The 15,440-nt window shown below is 45.4% G+C and overlaps 1 pseudogene; it reads left to right on the forward strand.

Annotated features, from left to right (window-relative positions):
* Window positions 1-9,710: 9,710 nt before the first annotated feature.
* Window positions 9,711-10,175, forward strand: LOC142283242 (adipose-secreted signaling protein pseudogene; annotated as a pseudogene).
* Window positions 10,176-15,440: the final 5,265 nt, after the last annotated feature.

Here is a 15,440-nt window from a genome sequence, read left to right on the forward strand (position 1 = left end):
AAAAGAGTAGGTGCTTGAATGGATCTCAAGTGCTCCATCAAGTGGCCTCTCCTCCACCTCAAAATCAATATCCCAAATACTCCATTCCTCTGTGGTGTCACCCCAATCGCACTTGCTTCCTACCAGCTCTCAAGTCTCCACCCGCCCTGCTGAGTATGGGTAATAGAGATGGTTGAGTCTGCAGAGCTGTTCAGTCACACTATAGCCTGGGAATCAGAGGTCTGCTCCAAAGCTGCAGTGAGTCCAGACAAGGAAATGATGTGCACTGATGCCCAGAAGCTTTGTGAGTCGGATCCAGGCCCAGTGGAGAAGGTTCTGAGCATAATGTAGACCCTCATTCCCAAACTGTAACTCCTCTTGGTGGAGACAATGAGGAACATACTACATAGTTACATTGTTAGTTAGATACGTTGAAAAAAGACCTAGGTCCTTCTCGTTCTGATGAGACTCAGATACCTGATTGGAACGACAACTTTACTATTCGGTCAGGACAGGAAGTGGTTGGCTCTGAGGACGAGGGGAGTGAGAACACACAGGGTGATGATGAGGTTGGAGATCCCACTTACTGTCAACCCACAGTCAGCCAGTCGATGAGGTCAACAGAGCAGGTGGAGGAGGATGCTACAACTGACGAGGTTAGGTTGCGCCTTCCTGGACAGAGACGGAGTACTGGAAGCATGTCAACAACTGCATCCTAAGCCACAACTCTGCCTCTGAGCAGAAGTCGTAGTGGCTATGCAGGTCGCATGGGCTCTAAGCCATGCCTAGCCTGGGCCTTTTTTGACATCGCAAAGGATCACCCAACTCATGTCATCTGTAAGATTTGTCACCAATCTCTAAGTAGAGGTCAAAAACTTACTAGTTTGAGTACTTCGTTTATGAACCGTCACATGGATATGATGTGATAGGGTGAGGGTGCATTGATGACCTTTATCCACTGTGAATGCAAGATGCTTATTTGCCGTTCATTGTATGCATTGTTATTCACATGTAAAAGGGGAAGAGTGAATAAATGACCTTTATTCATTGTGAATCCAAAAGGCTTATTTACTGTCTATTGTATGCATTGTTGCTGACCACCCACAAGGGGCCGCTGTTTTGCATCTGCCTTTGACTGTTTGGTCACTATAGCAACAGCAAAACAGTCTTCGGCTGCGGACTTGGAGACCGGAGGAGGTGCTGTATGTGCGCTGAAGGAAAAACGAAAGATGTGCGTAACAGAAAGGAGCCGCCACAGAAACGCTTAGGTGGATTGTGAGGAGACTCGTGTTAGAATTTGGTGAGGTGGACCGTGTGAGCAGCATCCTGGGCCGGAGACTGCCTTTCTTGAGTTGCTGGCTACACTGATCACTGTGAGAAGATCTTCAAGTCTCTATCTAGACACCACAGTACCCGGGTGCAGTAGGCTGGGCCCCCGAGTGCGTGCACGAAACACTTTGTTTTAATACCAAAACACATATCTGTTCTGCTTAGGCCGACTATATAGACAATAAGACTTGCTGCCTCTGCTCTGTCAGTTTGTCAGTTATAGTTAAAATCTTAAAGGGACAGCGTCACATGTTTGCATTGAATGTTGCTGTAGAAGATTTCCAGGACTGTGTGGCTGAGCTGTTTGGTTTGCCTTCCCACTGTTATCATCTGCCTTATCTGTGAGGCTTCAGCAAATAAGGGTATTCAGGTGGGTTAATGGGTTTTGTATATGTTTAGGTACATATGTTGTAAGCTCTTGTGCTGCGCCACTAGTAGGTCGTGTTCGCACACACTCACACACCACACACACACAATTATACCTGCAACCCAGAGGGATTACCAGGTATTAGGCGACTGTTTAGACAGTCCCTTGGTTAGGCAAAGGTTGGTGAGAAGGCGGTAAATATCGCCATTACGAGTAGCGCAGATTAGGGGTGTAGGTTTTTGGACCCTCCCCAGCCTAAGAATAGCAGGCCGCAGCTGCCTCAGAAGTGGCACATCCATTAGATGCGCAAATCCTGGTGCTTTTCCCCAGCCCATTCTGATGCCCTGGTGCTGTGGCAAATGGGGTAATATATGGGGTTGATACCAGATGTGTAATGTCACTTGGCATCAAGCCCTGGGGTATTGATGTCACGGCGTCTATTAGATACCCAACATTACTAACCCAGTCAGTAATAACAAAAATATAGAGGACAAACAAATTTTTATTTGAAAAAAAAAACCTCCCCAAAACATTCCCTCTTTCACCAATTTATTGAAAAGAAAAAACAAATCCAGGTCCGGCATAATCCAATAAGGGGGTCCCACGATGATCCATACTCACTGTCCCAGTCAATGAAGAACATAATGTTCCCCATTGACTGGGAGAGTAGTGCAGTGACCTGAGGTCACTGAGGTAACTTAATGAGGTCAGCCCAAGTCACTGCAGGGCATGACTAGCGCTGACTTCAGGAGGTTAGCGAGGTACATTACCTGCGGAGATGGAAGCCGCTGCACTCCTGATGTCAGCGCTGGTTACTGATCACCTCTTGCGATCGGCCCGTGACGTCACCGCTAGTCACAGTCTCGGGCCGCCCGCGAGAGGGGTTGTGAAAACGCAGCTGTCAGTGACAAGTGCTGACTTAAGGAGTGTAGGAGTTCATCACCACAGGTAATGTACTTTACTAACCTCCTGACGGAAACGCTCATCATCCCCGCGGCTGCTCTCACTGCTGTGCGAGCAGCTGCTGACACACTGCAGTGCGGGCATATGCTGACATTGCAGTGCAGGCAGCTGCTGACACAGTGCAGTGCGGGCATATGCTGAAATTGCAATACGGGCATATGCTGACATTGCAGTGCGGGTACCTGCTAACATACTGTACTGCAGGCACCCAACGGAGCTCATACAGAAGTGCTTCCGTGCTGCTTCCAGGGATTTTGAGGGCCCATTGACTTGTATTGTGTCACGGTCCGCAATTACGGAACAGAATAGGACATATTGCATAATAATGGAACAGACATACGGCATTCGAAATGTTTTTTTTGTAGGATCGGATGCACATGGAAGTGCATCCGTGTGCCATCTGATCCTACACAAAAGACATTGAAAAGATGGTCCTGTCCGTGGGTCCGCAAAAAAACAGGAACTGACCAGGACAAACGGAACGGTCTTGTGAATGAGTCCTATGTGTGCTGTCATATATATTTTATAATACATTTTAATTTTTTGCATTCACAATAAGGTGTGTTGTTCTAATTAGCTTCCACTCATGTGCAGTTTTTAACATCATCTTTTTCGTTTGTGCGTATGTTTGGGAGTGCAGCCCCTACTAAGGATGTTGCTTCACTGTGACTTTCAGATTGTGTTGTTCTGTGGCTTTAAGAGACTGACTCACCAGCAAAGTATAATGGTAAGGCCCAGATCTACCCCTGATGTTGTAGCTGATTTCGTCTGTTCGGAGAGAATCAGGAAGTAGGACAGTGGTGATTCCAGGACGTGCTGAGGGATGTAGATACAGGAGAGTCGGCATCCGGCCTGCCAGAGTTCCTTGTCTGAGAAGCCCAGCTGTCCAGCAAAATTGGGGAAAAGAAAACCTGCATTGCCGTCCTAGAGTGAAGTGCACACCACCGTACCAACAAACCCCATGAACGGACCGGTCCTGCCGACGGAGCCACGAGTGAGTACCCAGGTACGGCGGTGAAGGAACCGGTATAGGCCTCCATAGTGAGAGTGTGGTATCTGCACGGTCCCTTTAACCCCTTCACGACCGGCCGATTTTTCGCTTTCCATTTTTTTTTCACCATTCTTTTCTGAGAGACGTAACTTTTTTATTTTTCAGTCAATATGGTCATGCGAGGGCTCATTTTTTGCAGAACGAGCTGTACTTTTAAATAAAACCATCAGTTTTACCATATAGTGTACTAGAAAACGGCAAAAAAATTCCAAATGCAGAAAAATTGCAAAAAAAGTGCGATAGCACAATGGTTTTTGAGATATTTTATTCACTGTGTTCACTATATGGTAAAACTAATGTGTGGGTGTGATGCCTCAGGTCAGTGCGAGTTTGTAGACACCAAACATGTATAGGTTTACTTTTATATAAGAGGTTAAAAAAAAATCGGAATCTTGTCCGAAAAAAGTGGCGCACGTTTTACGCCACATTCCGTGACCCGTAGCGTTCTCATTTTTCGGGATCTATGGCTAAATGATGGCTTATTTTTTGCGTCTCAAGCTGACGTTTTTAACGGTACCATTTTTGTGCAGATGCTATGTTTTGATCGCCTCTTATTGCATTTTGCGCAAAAGTTGTGGCGACAAAAAAACATCGTTTTGGCGTTTGGAATTTTTTTGCCGCTACGCCGTATACTGATCAGATTAATTGATTTTATATTTTGATAGATCGGGCGTTTCTGAATGCGGCGATGCCAAATGTGTGTATATTTTTTATTTTCTTAACCCTTTAATTTTCAATGGGTCAAATGGGGGGTGATTTGAACTTATGTTTTTTTGGTTTTTTTTTAATTTTTAAAACTTTTCTTTTAACTTTTTTTTTTTTTATTTTACTAGTCCCCCTAGGGGGCTATTGCGATCAGCATTACGATCGCTCTGCAGTATCTGCTGATCACAGCTACAAGGCTGTAAACAGCAGATACGCTCTCTTTCTCTTTTGCTGTGCCGCTGGCACAGCGAAAGTGAAAGCTAGTCAGGTGTAGTACAGGAGTCATCACATGACCCTGTGCTACCATGACAACTATCGGGAGTCATGTGATCGCGTCACGTGACTTCCGGTATCGGGCGGTAAGTAAATGTTTACCGCGATCGCGCTTATAATGGCGCTGTCACATATTGACAGCGCCATATAAGGGGTTAAACAGCACGAGCAGATAACGATTCTGCTCGTGCCTAGCAGGCACACATCTCAGCTGTGAAAATCAGCTGAGATGTGCGCCTATCACAGCATGATGCTGCCGGCAGACCGCGGGCAGTAACATTATGACCGCAAGGATGTAATTTTACGGCCCGCGGTCGTTAAGGGGTTAAAGGAGACCAGCCAGGTTAGTGTTTAGAGTAGGATTGGTTAATGTTGTATATGTGCATATCGTTGTATTGCTATTTGAACTTGTATTGCTTACTGTACTAGTTATGGCGACCTGGGCCATGCGCCTTAGCTAAAGTATACACAATTGTATCTGGCGTTGTCTCTTTTACCGTTTGTTCCTCTTTGCCCCTATTCTGCCGCTGCTCTGCAGCCTTCATTTGTTACCCTAATAAATAAACTTTCTTTTTGGTTTACCTGTTAAGTCTGTCTTATACCGTGATTTGCTCTGCAGAGCGGTGGGCCTTCGTCCATCGTTTCACATAGACTCAGAATAGCTGTCACAGACAGACTAGAGGCTAGCAGCTCATTCAGCAGGATTCCAAGAATCCCAAAACCCTTTAACCCCTGTAGAGGGACCTGGAATTACTACAGGGTCCAGGAGGTTACTGCCTATGGAAGGCTGCAATCCAGAGAAGAATGGTTGGCAGTCTGGGTCGAAACCAGGAGGTACAAAAACGGGACAAAATCAGCAGACAAGAAAGTAGTCCGACATCAGGCTAAGGTCAAACCAGAGATGGCAGCACGGTACAAAAATGCCAGGCAGGAGAGTTTTCAGAGAACAGGTAGAGGTCAAAACACAGGAATCAGTAATTCAGCAGAATGTGAAGCAGAGAACCAGCAGTAGTACCACAAGACTATATCTGTCAATGATCAGCAGACTTGAGAGGAATAAGAAGGGTGTGGTGCCTTTCCATTGGCCCTGGCTGAAAGGTGGCAACTTCAACTGGAAGGCACACACCACCACAGTCAGCCAGTGGTACTGCAGGTCACAGTCAAACCCAGCTTAGTGGATAGCAGGGTAAATGGGGATCCTGAAACGGCACAGGAGCATGAGGGGACCGAGGCTTCATGAAGGCCAGACCTGGGAGCATTGGTGAAGAGACACTGTGGATGCCAGGCTGGGCCTCAAGTAAAGCATGAAAGTGAGCTAAAGGAGATGGAAGACCCCTTTGAGACATGTTGCATTGATTTTAAAGTTACAAGATATAAGCCACCACCTATAGCCACAAAACTTAAACCTTTGATTAGTACAGAATGTCTAAAAATCAAGTGCGAAATCTACTACCTAATTGATAAAGCGTCATTATCACAGACAACCAATGATTTTCAGTAATAATGTTAATGGCCACAGATACACAACTCGGCCCTTGTGACCCCTATAATCCTTCTCGTTGAGGTCAAGTAGTAAAGCAAGTAGGGGACTCAGGATGCTGTTTAATCGGAGGGGGTCCCAGAGATCCTTTATCACCTCTCCTGTGGATAGGAATTAAATATAATTTGTCGGAAAACATATTTAAGACCTTAGATTTTCAGATCAAATTCAGAGAGTTTCCATTTTAGGGGCAAGTATAGTGGACTTCAGAGCAAAATTCATTCATCGAAAAGTCATCAAAATCAATAGCTGCATTAGGAGGTGTTAACACAGTAAAGTATAAAAGGGATCCGCAATTTAATTATATTGTTGTTGTCAGTGTCATCTACATATTTTATAGCCTCAATAATGACTCCTAATGTGTAATGAAAACATAATTATTCAGAATAATAATGCTATACAATTAGACTTTGTTATGATTAACTGCTGGCTTCATTTCTTTTATGAATGGGTTTGACCTGCTGCATTCCTCCAAGTAATGACAAAGACAAAGATCATGCAATGGGATAGTAATACATAAAAAGTAACCAGTCACCAGCTGTTCCAACATAATTAATGGTAAGGCAGAACTAGCGTCTCTCAAACAGAAAAATGAGATTGTACTCGGGAGGGTATGTTTAATCTAACTTGGACAAGGTCACGTAATTACGGCAATGAAGTGTAAAATGACTGCAACGCCCAAAAATTGCCAGGAGATGAGCGGAGATTGTGTTCAGAACAACCAGCTCTCTAACTGATGTTGATATGAGTATGATAAATTGGTGTACCACATTAAGAAAGCTTAATTGTTTTTCCCCCAAAGGAGCCGTTTCACAATAGACTTCATGTCGATACTGATAAGTGGATTTTTTCTTTCTATTTTTAACAGCTCACTTATATTCCTGTATAAACATGACAATGTAGTCATTAGAAAGCGATATGAGGGGTTGAAGGATAAGATTCGGCGTAACTTTCATTGTGATTCTAAACTGCTTGTACTTTAGTGGGCAGTTGTGCTCATTGGTTTTAGTTGGTTGAAGGTCCCCATATACTTTAGATTTAAAGAGAACCAAACACCGAAATTTTCCTATATAAGGTAAAGCCATTGCTATACTGGCGCTATCATGCTGATTCTAAACATACCTTTAGTTGTGAGATCGGATGTATACTTTCTGAAACACAGGCAAATAAAATTTGTGAAATACAATGTTACTTGCTTGATAAGAGCTGCAGAATATCTAATAGGTGGGTCGGGTTTTGCTAGTTATTCCCGTCTCTATCTGCCTGCCTGTCCTTCCTCCCTCTCTTTTCTCCCTGTAGTAACAGAGACGGGGGGAGGAAGGACAGGCAGGCAGATAGGGGTGGGAATAACTAGCAAAACCCAACCCACCTATTAAATATTCTGTAGCACCTATCAAGTAACAGTATATTTCACAAACTTTACTTGCCTGTATTTCAGAAACTATACACCCGATCTCACAACTAAGGGTATGTTTACAATCAGTATGATAGCACCAGTATAACACTGGCTTTAGTTTATATAGGAAAATTCTGGTGATTGGTCCTCTTTAAGTCAGCAAAACTATCTTATTTTTGGCAATAGTACCTAAAAATCAGATCTAAATGGGCTATCTCAAATCTTCCTCGACACATGATATTGAGGATGAGAGGTTGGCGCATGGAATTTAAATGCTTGATCCTTTTGTTTTAACAGGAGCTACTCTAAGTGCACCCAGAGAAGTTTGCAGAGGTTTACTCAACCATTCCCACACAAAGCATACAGCATGCACACTCCAGTTACCTAGGCATGCACATGACAGGGGAAGTTGAGAGAGTTAAAGGCGGCGTTACACGCTACGATTTATCTGATGATATGTCGCTGGGGTCACGGATTCCGTGACGCACATCCGGCATCGTTAACGACGTCAATGCGTGTGACACCTACAAGCGACTCCAAACTATTGCAAATAGGTTGAAAATCGTTGATCGTTGACACGTCGTTCAGTTTCAAAATATTGTTCGTCGTTTTGAACGCAGCAGACAAAACCTGGCCACCGAGCAATTTCATTGACTGGCTGCAGGTTGGTGAGATTTTGGCTGTGGGTTGGTTCAGCTGCGTTAAATTCATTGTAAATGTGTGTTCATCTAGAGTAAACACATATTTAATAGAGATCAATTTGGGATCCAAAAAAGTCAGCTCTTTTTGTTGAGTGGAGCCAAGGGATCCAGATCACCAAAAAGAACCGTACTGCCCATCACTACTAAAGATGAAAAAACCTTTGGAAGTTTGGTTCACTGGTGTGGCGCCCCTGACCCGGTCAGGCACCACTGAGTACTGCACTCATGCTGGGACAGTACTTTCAGGTAATCCTAAGGGCCGGAATGAGGTGTGCAAGCACAGACACATAGCAACCAGTTCCCCAACACCAATAGATGGGACCCTTGGGCAGTCCCTAGAGGGGTCTGGCCTTCAATTCTTGTCAAGGGGTGTAGCGGAGGGGCTGGGAGTTAAAGTGCAGTGGCTGTCAGGAAAGGAGTGGAGCGAGCCAGTCTGGTAGTGGAGCGCTAGGCAGACACGCACGCTCACACTAGTCAGACCGTGCACGGTGTAGTGACAGTTGGCAGGGGAGAACGGTCACATGGTCAGTTAGTCAAGACAGTCAGTTGAGTACGGTGACTGCCGGTGACTAGACATGTACGGGGTACAGGTCCTTTGAGTAGACTTCAATTTATTGATATGCTAAACCTGCCGGTGAGGGGAACTACAGGTACCTCACCAACCACACAGAGTCTGAGCCTAAACAGCAACGCAGGGACCCATAAGGAGACAGAGCCAGACGCCATCTCACCCGGTCCATGCTGACGGCAAATGGTCCAAAAAGGGAGAAAAGGCAGCTGCGACTCCCTGGATAGACTCCATGGTACTTCAAGTCAGGGGTTATCTGAACATAGAAGTGCTAGGAAGGTGAGCTAACCTGTTACCCTCAGACTGGCCTGAAGGAGCTCCTGTTTCTTACCTGGTTTATCACAGCATCGCCTGGGTTACCTCACAAATACAACCAAAATGAGTAAAAACGAGTTGAAATACTTTCTGGACTTAGACTGAATTATTCTGGGACCCGTTGTTCTACTCACCCGATCCCCTGGGGCCAGCCTAACTCCAGGGAGGCCACACCATCTGACTACAGACTCCATCAGCCCCAGACGCTTGTTAAATTTGCAGTGGCGATCACCCATATCCCTGACCGCAAGCCGTGAGTGGCGTCACGACACATATATACAAAACCGACATACCTGTTGCCATATACAGAAGAAGTCCCTGTGGTGTCCCTGAAGCTGGATTGATGTCCCTGGGGCAACACATCTTCTCTTTCGTCTGTGCCTGGGACGTGCGAGCGCTCTGTGGAGGGGAGAGCTGCACTTCAACGGCCACGCCTCATCATTCACTACCAGTGACAGGTACAAACGCCGCTCCACAATGGGCTCTGATTAGTGACTGGAGGAAGGAGCCACCGGTGCCATCAATGGCTACAGAAAAGAAAGGTGTGAAGCCCAAAGTCTCGGTCGTGCACTTTGCCTTTGATCTCTCGGAGGAGGTGTCCCACAGCAACATGCACTTTGAGGAGAAGCTCCATGACTCGGTGGTGATGGTCTCTGAGGAAGAGGACAGCAATTACCTAGTGAAGCTCAGTTTTCTGAAGATTCTTCACAAATACGAGACCTCGTTCACACTTCCGGCGCTGCAGCGGCTCGGGAGAAATATCTGTGCGGTGTCTCTTTATAACCTGAACCTCCGGGTGACCGCCATCACCGCCCTGCCTGAAGGACTTGGCATCAAATGTGAGTACACGGCTCATAAAGAAGGTGTCCTGAAGAAGGAGATGATCTTGGCCAGCGAGACCATCACCAAGACTCTGGTGAAGGTGGTGGTGCAGTCGCGGGTGCTGGACCACCATCACGGCACTCCGATGCTGCTGGAGGGAATGTGAGGTATCGGGGCCGAGCCGGAGTACGACTCTGAGCAGAGTGACTGGCATGGCTTTGAGTGATGTCGCCGGTGGAGGATGGAGCCGCCCGCTCTGTGCCGCGTTGATTCTCACACTTGTAGTCCTGAAGATTGTAGGGATTAGATGGATCCGATTAATCGGAGGGCTGCTCTAAGCCTTGGTATGGAGGAGCAGCAGAAATGAGAAGTAGCCGCCTGGAGGCACAGAATGTTAATGGCGATCCGAAACCTGCGGGTGTCCGTGCAGCGAGGCCCACCTGGAGGCGCTGCCCATGCTCAGCCTAAGCCACCGTCAGCGACAGTGACCCCGCCACTAGATGTCTCCAGCATGACCCCGGGTAAGTCCCAACCTACCCCTGCCCTACCTGGTGTGCTGATCCCGCCGGCGCTACCATCAGAAGCCAGTGCGATGCCCATGCCGTCCTAACCTGAAGCGGTCACAGCACCCTCTCCGCTGGAGAGGGGTCTGGATGCCCTGCCCTCGGCTCACCTGGTTGCTAAAAACCTGGTCCGCAAGCTGCCGTCCCGACCTGAAGTGGTCGCAGCACCCTCTCCGCTGGAGAGGGATCCTGAAGACCCATCACCATCCTGCTTGGCTGCCGGAAGCTCGACCCCAGAGCTTCCACTTGCCCAACCAGAGGAGGTCGCAGCACCCTCTGAAAGAGAGGGAGACCATATAAAGGCCGCGCTGCTGTCCCCCCACTGACCGGAAGAGGTCGCAGCACTCTCCGGAAGGGAGGGAGAACAGGTCCTGCAGCTTACCCAACCTAACCAGGTCACAGAAAACCCCAGCAGAGAGGAAAATGTGCAGAGCGCTTCGCTCACCTGGTGTCCCGCTGATGACCAGGTGAAGTTACAGCGGAGGGAGGTCCACCCCAGGGCCATGTCAGCAACACAAGCCTGCAGAAAGCGACGACGGGTGAGAGCCGGGCGCCACACTGGCAGTAAGCAAAACAAACTTCCGAACTTGGTCCGAGGAGGTTCGAAATCACTGATTTGCAGTTTGAGTCTCAGCAATAAGCAGAATACTTTTTCATTTTTTTTGTTACACACCACATGTGAACACACTGTCGTTACCTCCAGTGTGCGCGGTTCAAACACTGCAAGCAGCTGGCACTGACCACCGAGAGTACCTGAGCACAGCGTTGCTCATGCGAGTTAAGTTCGCACGTAAAGCATCCGAACTCCGAGCCCTGTTTTTTAAGTTGGTGTTCAGTTCAAATACCAAACCTTGGGTTTGCTCATCTCTAATGACTACCTTCCAGTACTACAAGGGATATCCGCTCGATGCTCTATGTCACTGAGCTTATCTATAACATCTATGGCTGTGTAATGCTATCAGTAAGAGTGAGTGAGCACGATAATGTTAGGGATATTAACTTATTACTGAATAGTGGAGAGAGAGGAGGTTGGGAAATCATAAACAGGTATATGTTGGGGGAGCTTGGATGTGCATTTGTTGTAATTCCCATTTGTTGAGTGGGCACATGTTATCTGCTATTGTCCTACATACACAGTAGGGCACTTTTGGTACGTCCTTGGTTAGTATTATTCGGTCTTATGTCTGATGGGGGAATACATTCAAAAATTAAAAAAATTGCTCTGGTTCCCAAACCAATCTAGTTTTGCTGCTTAATGGTGGACATATCATTTGTGCAGCTGCACAGAGGCCCCAGAGATAAGGTGCCCATTTCCCCCTCCAATGCTGGTGTAAGTCTGCATTATGATTATAACAAGATACTTGCCTTTAACCCCTTCAGCCCCGGGGCACTTTCCGTTTTTGCGTTTTTGTTTTTTGCTCCCCTTCTTCCGAGAGCCGTAACGTTTTTATTTTTCTGTCAATCTTGCCATATGAGGGCTTGTTTTTTGCGGGACAAGTTGTACTTTTAAATGAAACCATAAGTTTTACCATATGGTGTACTGGAAAGCAGCAAAAAAATTCCAAGTGTGGAAAAATTGTAAAAAAAGTGTGATGGCACAATAGTTTTTGGGATGTTTTATTCACAGTGTTCACTATATGGTAAAACTGATGTGTGGGTATGATACCTGAGGTCGGTGCGAGTTTGCAGACACCAAACATGTATAGGTTTACTTGTATCTAAGGGGTTAAAAAAAATTCACAAGTTTGTCCAATAAAAGTGGCGCACGTTTTGCGCCATTTTCCGAAACACGTAGCGTTCTTATTTTTTGGGATCTATGGCTCAGTGATGGCTTATTTTTTGCGTCTCGAGCTGATGTTTCTAATGGTAGCATTTTTGCGCAGATGCTACGTTTTGATCGCCTGTTATTACATTTTGCGTAAAACCTGCGGCGACCAAAAAACGTAATTTTGGCATTTGGAATTTTTTTGCCACTACGCCGTTTATTAATCAGATTAATTGATTTTATATTTTGATAGATCGGGCATTTCTGAACGCGGCGATACCAAATATGTGTATATTTATTTATTTTTTAACCCTTTAATTTTCAATGGGGGGAAAGGGGGGTGATTTGAACTTTTAGGTTTTTTGTTTTTTTTTTAATTTTTTAAAACTTTTTTTTACGTTTTTTATTTTATTTTACTAGTCCCCCTAGGGGGCTATAGCGATCAGCAATCCGATTGCTGATTGCTATCTGCTGATCACAGCTATACCGCTGTAAACAGCAGAAATAGTCACTTTCTTTCTTCCTCTGCTCCGTGCCGAGGAAGAATGAAAGTGAAACTTCGTAGCACCAGGCGTCATCACATGACCCTGTGCTACGATGGCAACCACCGAACGTCACGTGATCACTCACGTGACGTCCGGAGGGGGCGGCGGTAAGTAAAAAAGATGGCTGCGCGCATATAGATCTCGCTGCCAGACTTTGGCAGCGAGATCTAAGGGGTTAATGTTCCGGGTGGAATGCGATTCCACTCGGAACATGTAGGCACACATGTCAGCTGTTGAAAACAGCTGATATGTGTGCCGATCCACGCCGCCTGCCCGCGGCAGGGGGAAGGGGCTTACCGGGACACGATCCATGACGGATATATCCGTCCATGGTCGTGAAGGGGTTAAAAGGCCCATTTACTGTTCTTGCACAGGGGCCCTCTTCTGTCTATGTTTGCCAGTGATGCTGCTGATCTTCGTCATCAACGGCATTGAGAGTGACATCATTATAATAAAGAAGAGTACCTATGTCCATATCAACAAGCTATAACTTAAAGAAGTGGTTCACATGTTTTCATTACTGGCCACATTGATATTATGTTGAGAAACAAGGTTTCTCTCAAATACCTTAGGTTGCCAATAGTTCATGTGAGTTGCGCTATTGCGTCCGCTCACTCCCTTCACGTGACCCCCGGTCTCCGTGACCTCTGATGTCCAATGATGTCAAGTCAACTGAGGCGGGCCGCAGTCTTCCTGAGTGACTGGGCTGTGGACAACATTTCACTGCTTGTTGCAGCCCATAGCATCTCACGTGCTCTCTCCTTCACAGGAGAGAGCTGCAAGCAAGAATGACACTGGCCTGTAATGAGCGGTGAAACTCCACCTACAGCCCAGTCTCTCAGGAAGTCTGCAGCCAGCCTCAGTTGACGTGACATCACCGGACATCATAGGTCATGGAGCCCGGGTGCCATGTGAAGCGGGTGAGATGACTGCAATAGCGCCGCTCACTGAAATTGTTGTCAACACAAGGTATTTGAGAGAAACTATGTTTCTCAACATAATATCAATGTGGCCAGTAATGAAAACAGGTGAACCACTTCTTTAACACAACGCCATTCCCCATTTCTCAGTTTTAGCATAAGCCTGCAGCTGTTGCATACTCCGGCAAATCTTTCCCTATGTGCTTGACGTTTATCCATGCTTAAGACTCTGTGATCCGCTATTTTTGATGTTATGAATGAAATCCCACCCCTTTATTTTAAACATATTAGCTGGAAATATTAACAACTTGCATAGCTAGCTTTCTTGTATCTCGTCTGTATTCTCATCCATCCTCATTTTTCACTACAGGGAATCTCAGCGTGCAAGTGGAGTTTCTATGTTATTATTTGATATATCTAGTCTTTCATTTTCTTTACTTATAATAAATTGTCCTTCAGCTGTAACCTCCCCAGTTTTAATGCTGCTTAATACAGATTTTATTTGAATATGATAAAGGCAATCCTTTCAGCCATCACGCATCACTTGCGCAAGGTAGATCAATTGGAATAGGAAAAAAATATAATTTAACCCCTGCAGGGCTACAGCCATATCTCAAGTTTTGATGAACCCTTCAGCTAGGATAGATTAAATAGGAAATGCCGTACAAGTCTTCATATGCATGAGGCTAGATTGCATACAACGAATGATCAAATTTTACATAGTGCAATCACATTTTCATATGGATGAGTTATTCGATAATCTCAATCCCTGGGGAATCTATAAGAATGGAATTTGTAAAGCTTTATATGAGCAGACATTTGCTGAATATTTATGAGTTCCATTTTATACATTAAATCGGCATATTCTACACCCAGACAAATACAGGTTGGAGTATCATTTAGGATAAATATGTTTCAAACACATAGGCACAATATGCAAAGCTGAATTGCGGCTGCCATGCTAATAGCAGGCCGACGTGGGGGAGAGACTTGTTCTTGTGTTTATTAGCGGAGCGCGCTTACCAAATCTTAATATATCGCTAAATATGACAAATTAGCCGCCGTTTTCAGTAGGAGAAACAAGCGTATAAAAACGACACATTGGTGGGACTTATTTGAATTCCATAAAATTACAAGAATATTCTTCACATCCAAGGGCCTGAAGGAATGAAAATTCACAGCTTATCAAGTCCTAAAGCAGTCGTGAGTCAGAAAGTTTAATTTCAAATAGCAATTATACGGGAGGAAGCGACCGTATCTATGCATTAATGCTTTATAGAAAGGATTAACCTGTTAAGCTGTTAGTGGCCTGTTAATGCCCTATTTCTTAGCGCTTAGTCTTATTAGAGCTAATAAAATCTTTGTCATTAAGCATAATCTGCTGCATATTCTTTATAGAACAGTGGTCTCTTTCGGGAGGCGCGGATACCAGAGGAGGTCATAATATTTCTCCTGGGATAAACGTTAACCACATGTTTGAAAGATAAAGAAAAATTTTAGAGTAACTTTAATAGTAGAAAAAAAACCCTCATTCATACACTGAATGCAAAAAGTCATTTCTAAAGTGGGATTTTATTGAGTGTTCCAAGATCTCACATATATTTTACATTTCGAGTTTTGGTGTTCCATATTCTGGCA

Source organism: Anomaloglossus baeobatrachus, chromosome 2, assembly GCF_048569485.1.
Source record: "Anomaloglossus baeobatrachus isolate aAnoBae1 chromosome 2, aAnoBae1.hap1, whole genome shotgun sequence".
Taxonomy (NCBI): domain Eukaryota; kingdom Metazoa; phylum Chordata; class Amphibia; order Anura; family Aromobatidae; genus Anomaloglossus; species Anomaloglossus baeobatrachus.